The following is a 10,515-nucleotide window of genomic DNA, read 5'->3' on the forward strand; positions in this document are numbered from 1 at the left end:
TATAGATTGAGAAAAAAAGGTTTGAGGAGACTGAGCAATTTTTCTAAGGTTGTATAATTATGAAGTAGTCAGAATTTGAAGCCATATCTGTGTAGAACCCAGATTAAAAGTGTATATAGTAGTTATACAAAGTGTAGTATGACTGACAAGGTGATTTCTCATGCAATTTGGAAAGATAAACTGCTCTTGGTGGGTTTTGAGAAGAAAAGTGAAAACGTCTTTAAGCTTTAGAAAGATTTCTCTGGAAAGCCTTGGGACTGGTGAAGTAAAGACCAGAAGAAGCAATGCCGTCACAGAGGCTCATAGCATGGCCAAAGTGAGAAGAATATTCTCTGTCCCAATCACCACTGCTATTAGAATGGTAAGAGTGAGAATATATGTCTCCTTCTAATAAAGAGAAAATAGATTCAAGAGACACTGTAGGGTCAGAATGTATAGGATCTGGCAATAGACTGGGCATGGTGGAGGAAGAGAAGAGGAAGGTGAGCCTCCAAAGTTACAATCCTAAGAGTCAGAGGAAAAGCAATGTTATGAGCAGAGTTAAAGTTGGAAGAGAGTTGGGTTGGGCATTCATCAAGAGTCTGGTTTGGGACTTGTTCAGTTTAATGAATCAGCAGAAAAACCATGTGGAAGTGCTCAGTGGGCAACTGATGTAGGAGGCTTAGAGCTGGGAGAAACTGGTTCTGCAGGAGAGGTTTAGAAGTCATCTGCAAAGAGGGGAGATGAGGAGCTGTAAGACTGGACGAGTTTGCCATAGGGAGAGACGGTGAGGAGAAAAGGGAGCGTGGAGGAGAGATGTTAAATGTTAGTGTCATCCACTTTTTGAGGCTGTCCAGATTAAATGAGGCCAGCAAAATAGAGAGGAGAATTGTCAAAGAAGTAAAAGAAGGGCAAAGGTCAAGGAACTAGAGAATTTGAAAGTGTCAAGGAAAGAAAATCTCAAGATGGAAAGGTTATCTGCCCTACAAATGCTACCAAATGATTGTGTTTCTAAGCAAATGGTTTGAAGCCATGATCATCAGAGTAGAGTTGGAGGATTAGAGAAGTGACTGGAGGTTGGATCTAAGGCAGAAATTCTTAATATTATTTGAGTTGGGGATAACTTTGAGAATCTGATGACAGTGATATATACTTCCTCCAGGGAAAGAGATATCCATAAAATACTTCATATATAGTACCAAAAGTTTTTTTTTTTTTTTTTTTGGTGGGGGGTTGGGGGACTGGGGATTGAACTCAGGTGCACTCAACACTAAGCCACATCCCTAACTCTATTTTTTATTTTGTTTAGATACAGGGCCTCACTGAGTTGCTTAGCATCTCACTTTTGCTGAGGCTGGCTTTGAACTCATAGTCCTCCTGTCTCAGCCTCCTGAGCTGCTAGGATTATAGGCATGCACCACCTCTCCTAGCCAGAAGATTTATAGAGTTACATAAAATTCAGAAGATTTATGAAGTCAGTGGGTTACATGAGCTAGAAATAGGCTGTATATTTTGAACATCTGATCTCAGGGTGAACATTCTTATCCACATCAGAGGGAACACAATTCCTCCTATACATGTTTATTTCCTTATGGCATAGGCCTATAATCCCAGATCCTCAGGAGGCTGGGGCAAGAGGATTACAAATTCAAGGCCAGTCTGGGCAACTTGGGGAGAATCTGTCTCAAAATAAAAAAAATAAAAAGGGCTGGGGATGTAGCTCAGTGGGAGAACAACCCCAGGTTCAATGCCCTGTACTGCAAAAAATAAAATAACATTGCACCACAAAATGTCAGATCTTCTCCCCTAAGTCCTCCCAGTAACTGAGGGATTGCTAATCTGATTGCTTAGATAGGAGGACAGGTCCTGAACCTGTTCTATAGTAGGCAAGGTTACTACATATAGCTGCAGTCCTGCTTCCAGCCATCTTTTCTTAACTTTCTCTTTCTGCTGTGTGTGTAGGAGCTTCTGCCTTTGCTGGACATACCAAGTGCTTCTCTCCCAGTCTGGTGCATCTGTATGGGGAGCTCTCACTCTCATTCTGTGCCCTCATGTTGGAGCTTGCCCTTCAGCCACAGACTCAGCCATTTTTTTATTTTCTGAAGAGTCTTGGCCACATCTGCTCTCCCCTCTTTTCTCCCAGGTAGAAGCAGAGGCTCTGCTGGGACTCAAGGTTATGCAGTTGTGCAGATACTTGTTCAGAAATGTGCATGTGAAGGGAGGAGGGAGATGGGCTCTTCTTTTAGAGACTCTCAGCAGCAACATCTGGACTACACATGCTCTTCTCCCTGGTAATGGATCTTCTCCCTGGCCAAAGGGGTGACGAGATTCATGCTGGAACAATTACATGTGCCAGGCAGTGGTATAAGTGCTTTATACAAATTAACATTGAATCTTCACATGAACCCTAAGATGAAAGCTCTTTGGCTTAGAGAGCTAAGTCACTTTCCCATGTCAGCGTACTAAAGCGTGAACAGAGGTACTGAGGTCCACACCAGACAGCTTGGTTCTCGACTCCTGGGCTCAGCGATTCGAGCTGGATCATTTGGAGTTTTTTTTCTAGGACATTTCCACTTGTGCTTAGGTAGACATTACTGATGGATCCCCAGGAAGGCGGATTGTGAATCTAGACATATCCCTGCGTATGTCTGCCAGGGGTAAAATGAAACTGATAACTGGAGAAAAGCAGAGCTGCTTAGCAGGTTTTAAAAGCATCAAAGCATTGATTCCAGAAACCCTCAGCCTTGCTCGTTTTATTTTTTTCCCAAAATTTATTTTTTTAGTTGTAGTTGGACACAATACCTTTATTCCATTCATTTATTTTTATGTGGTGCTGAGTATCCAACCCTGGGCCCCGCGCATGCCAGGCAAGCTTCTACTGCAGAGCCAAAATCTCCGCCCCCAGCCTTGCTAGGTTTTTATCAGTGTAAGATATAAGTAATACCAGCCCCCCCTTACCCACAGACGGTAAGTTTTAAGACCGCCAATGGATGCCTAAAACCACAGATAGTACCGAACCCTATAATTTAATGCCTTTTACGTCTCGACTAAGTACTTAACACACATGGTGGCCATAACTTCTGTAGTTTGAGATGTGACAGCAAAACTAACACAAATTTCTTTTTCCTTCTTCACAATTTCTTGGGCAGAAGATTTTTCTTAGCAGCATAGCATTTTTTCTCCCCCACCCCTTACTAAGTCAAGAATTTTCTCGTTTCTCTTTTTTTCCCTTTTCACTTTAAGGAAGCAATTTATGGCTTCCCTTTGACATATCTGAATTGATAGCATCACTCCTCTTTTGCTTTGGGGCCATTATAAAGTAAAATACAGCTTACTTGAACACAAGCTTTGCGACACCATGACAGTCCACTCAGTGCCTAACCAGCATGTTCAGTATGGATAATTCGAGTCCTGGTTGGGATGGAGAAGGATGGTGTGAGAGTTCATCACATGACTCAATAGCTTCCAATGTAAAATTTATCAATTATTTGTTTCTGAAACTTCTATTTGATATTTTCACACCACAGTTGACCATGGGTAACTGAAACCTTGGAAAGCTAAGTGAGGATAAGGAAGGGGAAACTACATTACTGCAATTCATCTTAATTGATTGTGCTTTTTCAAACAGCCTTTCTGTCATTGGTGATCAAAAGCATTCTGATTGCTGGAGAAATACTAGATTGATGGATTCCATGCAGCAGACTGTGTATAGTCATTAAAAAAGGGAGTAAGGTGGGCTCAGTAGTCCTGGTTAGAGAAATCGCCAAAGGAAGAGCTCAGATAAAGTAAATTAATCATGGGTTCACAGAAATTAATTTAACAGGTGACTCACTGAAGTCTTAATCTGCTTTACCCCAAACATTCCAGGTCTGGTAAACAGGTTTTATGTGAGCCACTGCACAGTAGGATGACATCCTCTCACCCATTTCCAGACCTGAGCAAATTTCCAGATTCAGAGTCCACTGAAAGAAGAGGAGACAGAATACCCCCTTAATAAGGGTTCTGCTGTGTCCATTATGAATCTCCCCTTCTCCTTCCCCAAAGGGACTTGTGGTCTATATGACTATACTCAGGAAAGAGAAATACCCACACTGGGGAGGAGAGTCTGTTGGATTTGGGGTCCTAACCTACACTAGTTTGTTGTTTCCTACAAATACCACTGTATTGATCTTATGAGGGTCAGATGGTCTGAAGCTGAGTTCTACTCTAAGTCACCTTATAGAAGGACTAATGGATCCCAGAGTCCATTTCTACAAATATTTCTCTGGTCCCTGATCTCAAGTGAATATTCCTGGCGATTGAATTCTTCTTTGTATCACTGACCCATGTAATAAGCAAGCTTAAGAGGAAGGGTAAAGTGGAAGCTACCGGAGGTCCTCAAAGCAATTATCTATTCCTTGCAAAGGATAGTGACAGGTAAAAAGAAAAAAAATAGTCCTTTGAACATTGATTACATATTTTTTATTTTTATAATCATTCACTCATTTTATTTTCCTTTTTAAATCCTGGGTTTTGGAACTTTCTTAATTTCCCTTGTTTTTGATGTTATTATTAGTGTATTACTTGAGTCCAGAATTTTTGTTAATAAGCTAATGGTTTTAAGATTTATATCTGTTTTAAATTATATTTTAAAAACACAAACATGCACAACTAAATCTTACTTCAACACATAAATTGAAGCTGGGTAAAAAGAAAAGGTTACCCTCCCTCACTAAGAGCAATTCATTGTCTTGAGTCCCTGACAATAGGGACAATGACAGCTGGTCATGGAACTAAAGTGGTGACTTATTTATTCATAATTATGTGAACCTCATTCTGCTAGTCATATCTATCTTGGGAAACATTTTGGAAATTAAAACAGGTGCTCAATATAGAATATGAAGAGAGAGGAGCCAGGTTCTCAAATTATTTCGGTGTTAGAAAATTTTATTTATTTCCTCCTGAATAGAAAGTTTAAGTGTTTAAAGATCTCAATTCCCCCCCAATAAATCATTTTGTTTAATCAAATTTTAACTAATATCTCAACTGCACTTTTTAAGAAACTACAAAGAGAATGCTAGAATCTGTCTAAGAAAAGAAAAAAGAAAAAGAAAAGGATAAGAATAACTAAGTATTGTTGAAAATATGGTTATTTAATGAGAATATGGTTATTTAATGAGAGGATCACATTCTCTCACCCATTTCCAGCCTGATAATGGTTAAAAATGAAATAATTAAAATAGTGTAGTATTGATTGAAGAATAGATATAAACTCAGCTAATTAGATATAGCCCAGAACTTGGTATGGGGAAGTATAAAAACTTAATGTATAAATAAGAGTGAAGAATTCGGTGGGGGGTGTTATGGAAATTAGACACTCTAAAAAGAATTTAGATTTTTACATCATGTGATTTATAATAATAAGTTATTGTAATATTAATACGCTTTTTTAAAACTTTGTTTTTTCAGTGCTGGGAATTGAACCCAGACCTCATGCATGCTGGACAAATGCTCTACCACTTAGCTACATAATAGCCCCTTAAACCAAACTATTTTACAACTATAGGAGTATTTTAATGGATAGCCTTTTGATCACTGAATAAAAAAATACTAAACAAAAAACAATAAAAGAGTAAAAATGTAAATTAAAAGAATTGACAGGATGTTTATACTATAAATCAAAAGCAATCCCAAATATAATGTAAAAACTAATGAAAATAGGGAAAAATAATACACCTAGTAAAAGATCCATGTCTGTACATATTCAGAGCTCAGAGATGTTGATGTGAAACTGTGTGTGCTTTCAGATTAAAAGACGGGCCAAGACTGTTGAAAGTCAGTCCACACACATATAAACACATACATACAAAGAGAAAAGACAGTGTTTTAAAATATAAAGAAGTAATTTAGCCTTATGAGTTATGGTAGGGGTGGCTAACTGAACACCAAAATATCTGATCCTGTTCAGCAATTTTTTCATCACATTTCTCTGTCACCTACCTTTTGTGTAGGTGAAGACATAAAACTGTTCCTGTTGAAGGAATATGAATGGGAAATAATTTGTGTCCCTTTTAGAGCAAGGCTTTTATCGACTGTGCTGGGTCTTTCTCACATTTTGTTTTCTTCTTCCACTTCTGCATGCAGTGGATTCTGCTGTCCTAGTGAATGTCTACAACTTAATTACAATTATCTGGCATTTTCAGCTTTTATAAAATGAGGTGGTCTCTTTTCTCCTGACAAGATTCATAAAATAGGGAATTCTCCAGAGTTTTAGAACATGGGTAAAAAACCAGGTAATCAAGGCTACTGCTAGACAGCATTAAGATCATCCTTAGAAAAGCAAGGAATGGGATGTTGGACCCCGTGAACCCAAAACAGTTAGGATTTCATTTTCTACATGTAACAGAGTAACAGCAATGTAAACAGGATAGAAACTTACTGTTTTTCTCCATTAAAGAAATTCAGAGATAGTCCAGTTAGGACTGATAAAATGTCTACACATTATTATTTTTGACCTACGCTCACATATTTCTATTCTACCAACCTAGCATTTTGTTTCCATCCTCAAGGCAAATCATAATTCCAAGGGGATAACAGAAAGCCAGCTTTCATAGGCACAGGCTTGAGGAAGAGAAAGTGCAGAGGCCAGTCAGTTTCCTTGAAAAGTTTTGTGAGGAGCCACAGGCACCAATTCTGGCCTCCTCTTGTTAGCTGGAACTTTGTCATGTGGTAGGACCAAACAAGGAGGATGTCTGAGAAATATGTTTTATTTGAGTGTGCTCAGTTAAAATTTGAGGTTGGCAAGAAGATGGTAGGCAACTGGCAGACCTTCCATAGGACTCGTCCTATAGACTAGGGAAAGGAGATTCTGGGATGACCACTGTGGACGTGTCAGAATCAGATGGGCCAGGCTGGAGGACGAGGGTGCTTCTTGGGAATGGGCTCTCTGGAGGAAAATGGAGTTCCTTGCATTTATTTAGATGATGTGATTGAGAGGGCAGCGAAACTTGAGAATCTGATAAGTACATGTTGACGAATAAGAAAAAAAGAATGATGACTAGAAACTCCAGGGAAAACAAATGCTATACAATAAAAATCATGTGGAAATAGGAAAAAAAAAAAAAAACACCAGAATAATAGCATAAGAAAATAAGAGTTCATTGAATATGTCAATAAAGCACATTCTCTCTCTCTCTCTCTTTTTATATTCTCTCTTAAGTAGTTAGGGGATCATATAGTGACCATACAGAGACAGAGATGTGATCCTAGCATACTTCTTGAGCTGATGTGAAAACAATTACATAGATATAAATGTAAAAATTGTACATATTAGTCTTTTAAAATTTTTTTTAAAACATCTATTTCTTAGTTGGACACAATATCTTTATTTAATTTAATTAATTAATTTATTTATTTATTTTTATGGGGTGCTGAGAATCGAACCCAGGACTTCGCACATGCTTGGGGAGCACTCTACCGCTGAGCCACAACCCCAGCACTATATTAGTCTTTAATATTCAGAGTTAACCTCCAGACAAGATGTGCATCAGTTATACCTGCAAAACAGTAAATGTTATCATTATAATGCAAAACTACAACTGACAGATTATAGTTTGGGAAGCCAGGGAGAAATTTGAAGAAGAGGTAGGGGGGCTTCATCTCTCATCTTACATAGAATTAAGTTAGAATATTGATTAATATTGATAGAGAAGTAGGATTTTAAATAGTATTTAAAGTCATGCAGATAATCGATAAAATAAGTAAACATAATCTCTTGAGAGGAGAAAGAGAACAGACTATATCATATATTCCTAGAAACTGAGTCTTTAAAGGTAATAATTGTAATGGAGTATACATTTTCCCATAAGAACTATGTCTCATTTGGGAGTTAAACATCAAATAAATCCCACAAACAATGTGTCAGGGAAACAAAGAAATAACTTTGTAAATCCGTACCTTGATTCAAAAGAATTTATTTGTATTACAAATGGATTTTGTGTGTGTGTGTGTGCGCACGCGCACCCACCCCCACGTGCACGTGCTAGGGATTTAACTCAGGGTTGCTTTATTATTGAGTCACATTGCTAGCCCTTTTTATTATTTATTTGGGGATAGGGTCTTTCTAAGTTGCCAAGTATCTTGCTAAGTTACTGAGGCTGGCATTGAACTTATGGTCCTTCTGCCTCAACTTCCTGAGCCACTGGGATTATAGGAGCGTGCCACTTTGCCCAGCACTAGATTTTAGTATTTTTAAGAATTCCCGGGCTGGGGCTGGGGATGTGGCTCAAGCTGTAGCGCGCTCGCGTGGCATGCTTGAGGCCCAGGTTCGAGCCTCAGCACCACATACAAACAAAGATGTTGTGTCCGCTGAAAACTAAAATATAAATATTTTTTTAAAAAAAGAATTCCCATATATAATGTTTCATTATGAGATCTGAACTACCAAAAAGTCCCAATAAATAATTGGTTCTGGTTCGGGTGTTCTGTAACAAAGTCATAGATAATATTTTTTTCTTAAATACAGCATACTTTTAATAAAGCTCATCTTGAAAATTCAGAAAATATGCTGTGTATGGTGATTTCAACTTGGAAAACAAACAAGTGACATTTCCATGTCTTGAGAACAGAGCTGCATTAACCTTTTTTATTATGAGCCAAAGAAAATTGTAAATAATTTTTTTTCTTAGTAACTGGTTATAAAGATTATCTTGTTAGAAATATTTCTTTCCAAAAGTGTTTATATTAGCTTCTCATCAAAAAAATGCCACAAATATTTTCAAAACCCAAACATAAAACATCTCTATTTTCTTCTGAACCTCATAAAAAGGCTTTTATACATTTTATAACATTGTAATCAATGAGTATATTTGATTTTGTGTCCCATTTTTTCTAGTTAATATTATTTTTAAAGTATACTTTTAGTTATCAAGATTCTCATACTTGTTTAAATCAACATTTTTACCATTTGTAAGTTTTCATTCTCTTTGAGAACTAATGAGTTATAGACTTAATTGTAATTCTACCCCTTACATCTCAAAAAATGAAGAGATAAGGCATCTATTTTCAATTATGAAAAATATTTTTATGGAAATCTACATGTGTAATCTGGAGCATCTTCTCTCCCAGGAAAACTCCTACTAATCTTGCTACTTCAACCATAAATCCAATAGAAATATTTACAATCTTTCTCTTTGGTTCTCATCTATTTTTGGAGTTCCAATCATGGATCTCAAACTGTCTCCTGGAAAATTCCATTGAGATGTGTGGATATAAATTAATTTTCTTGCCTAACAGGGAAAACATGCTCTTTTAACAAATAAACATTTGTTTGCTCTTCAATGTTTTCTATGCAACAGAAAAGAAGTCCATTGCCTTTATACTCCATTCTCATCCCTGGAAGGAGAGAAGTGGGGTTTTGGAGAGAGAGATCCCAGCAAAACATGCCTCAAAGTAACCACAGGGGAGTGACTGGTGTTAGCAAGCTGGAGTTTTGTTGTCTTCTAGGTATTCCCACTGAAGAATGTCCAGATCCATTACTGCCCTCCAAGACAGAGGCAAGAATATATGGTCCCCACCATAAGTTGGCAGCTAGTGTAACAGAACTCAGAGTTTGGGAGGAGTATGGAAGGGTAAAAGAGGAAGAACAAGAAAAGGGAACTTTCAGACTTTTATTTTTTTCTTACCAAATACTTTCTAACTAATACTTTCTCTCTTCCTCCTCCTCCTCCTCTTCCTCCTCCTCCTCCTTTTCTGCCTCTGGATTTATTTGTGCTCACAGCACAGGAGGACACAGGAGGCCCAGGGGTCACACCAGTCCTGCCCTCACATTCTCAGACAGAACCTTCTACTATGGAGCCTTCACAGGAACCTGGGCACTCTTGGGGGCCTGAGCACCTTTGAGAGCAGGATCTGGAGCTGGAGCCAGAGCTAACACTGGAGCTGGAGTTGCAGGTTGGGTCTTGGCTAGGGCTTATGCTTGAGCTTTGGCCTTTGGCCGGCAGAGCCTATGACCCCTGGCCATGTGGGAATGAGCATGCTTCTGGAGCTTGGAGTGGGCAAGGAAGGCAAGGCAATCACGCTTATGGCTGGCACCCTTTGGCACCTTGGGCTTCACTTCCTTGTGTTTTACCAGGGCCTTGATGACTCTGTCACATGCACTTATGGCCTTCGTGTTGTTTGCATCTTTTTCAGGCCCTGCTTGTTGTGCTTCTTGGCAAAACGCAAATTTCTCAGGAACTTGGCGTCTGCCCCCTTAAGAGATTCATATCTTTTTGATTGGAGTTTCTTGATGCCATCTTCTTTCTGTGTCATTTTCAGGACTGCTTGTGCATGGTGTGGTTCCTGGACTTGGCCATGTCTGCATTGTAAAATGCAGCTGCTGGAGCAGTTGAGACCGGAAGAAGAGACTCTCTAACTACTTGACATGGAGTAAAAGACTCTATTTTCTGTGCTGTTTCTCCAGTTTCCCAGGACTAATCATGATTTCTGGAATGATGTGGCCTGGGCACTGGAATTAGACTCAGATTTGAAAATCATCAATGGCAATTGCTGGCCATA

At 38.6% G+C, this 10,515-nt stretch overlaps 1 pseudogene; it reads right to left on the bottom strand.

Moving 5' to 3' along the window:
* Positions 1 to 9,805: 9,805 nt before the first annotated feature.
* Positions 9,806 to 10,313, bottom strand: LOC143402934 (large ribosomal subunit protein eL29 pseudogene; annotated as a pseudogene).
* Between the last annotated feature and the right edge of the window lie 202 nt (positions 10,314 to 10,515).

The sequence above is a fragment of the Callospermophilus lateralis genome, chromosome 7 (assembly GCF_048772815.1).
Source record: "Callospermophilus lateralis isolate mCalLat2 chromosome 7, mCalLat2.hap1, whole genome shotgun sequence".
NCBI classification, from domain to species: domain Eukaryota; kingdom Metazoa; phylum Chordata; class Mammalia; order Rodentia; family Sciuridae; genus Callospermophilus; species Callospermophilus lateralis.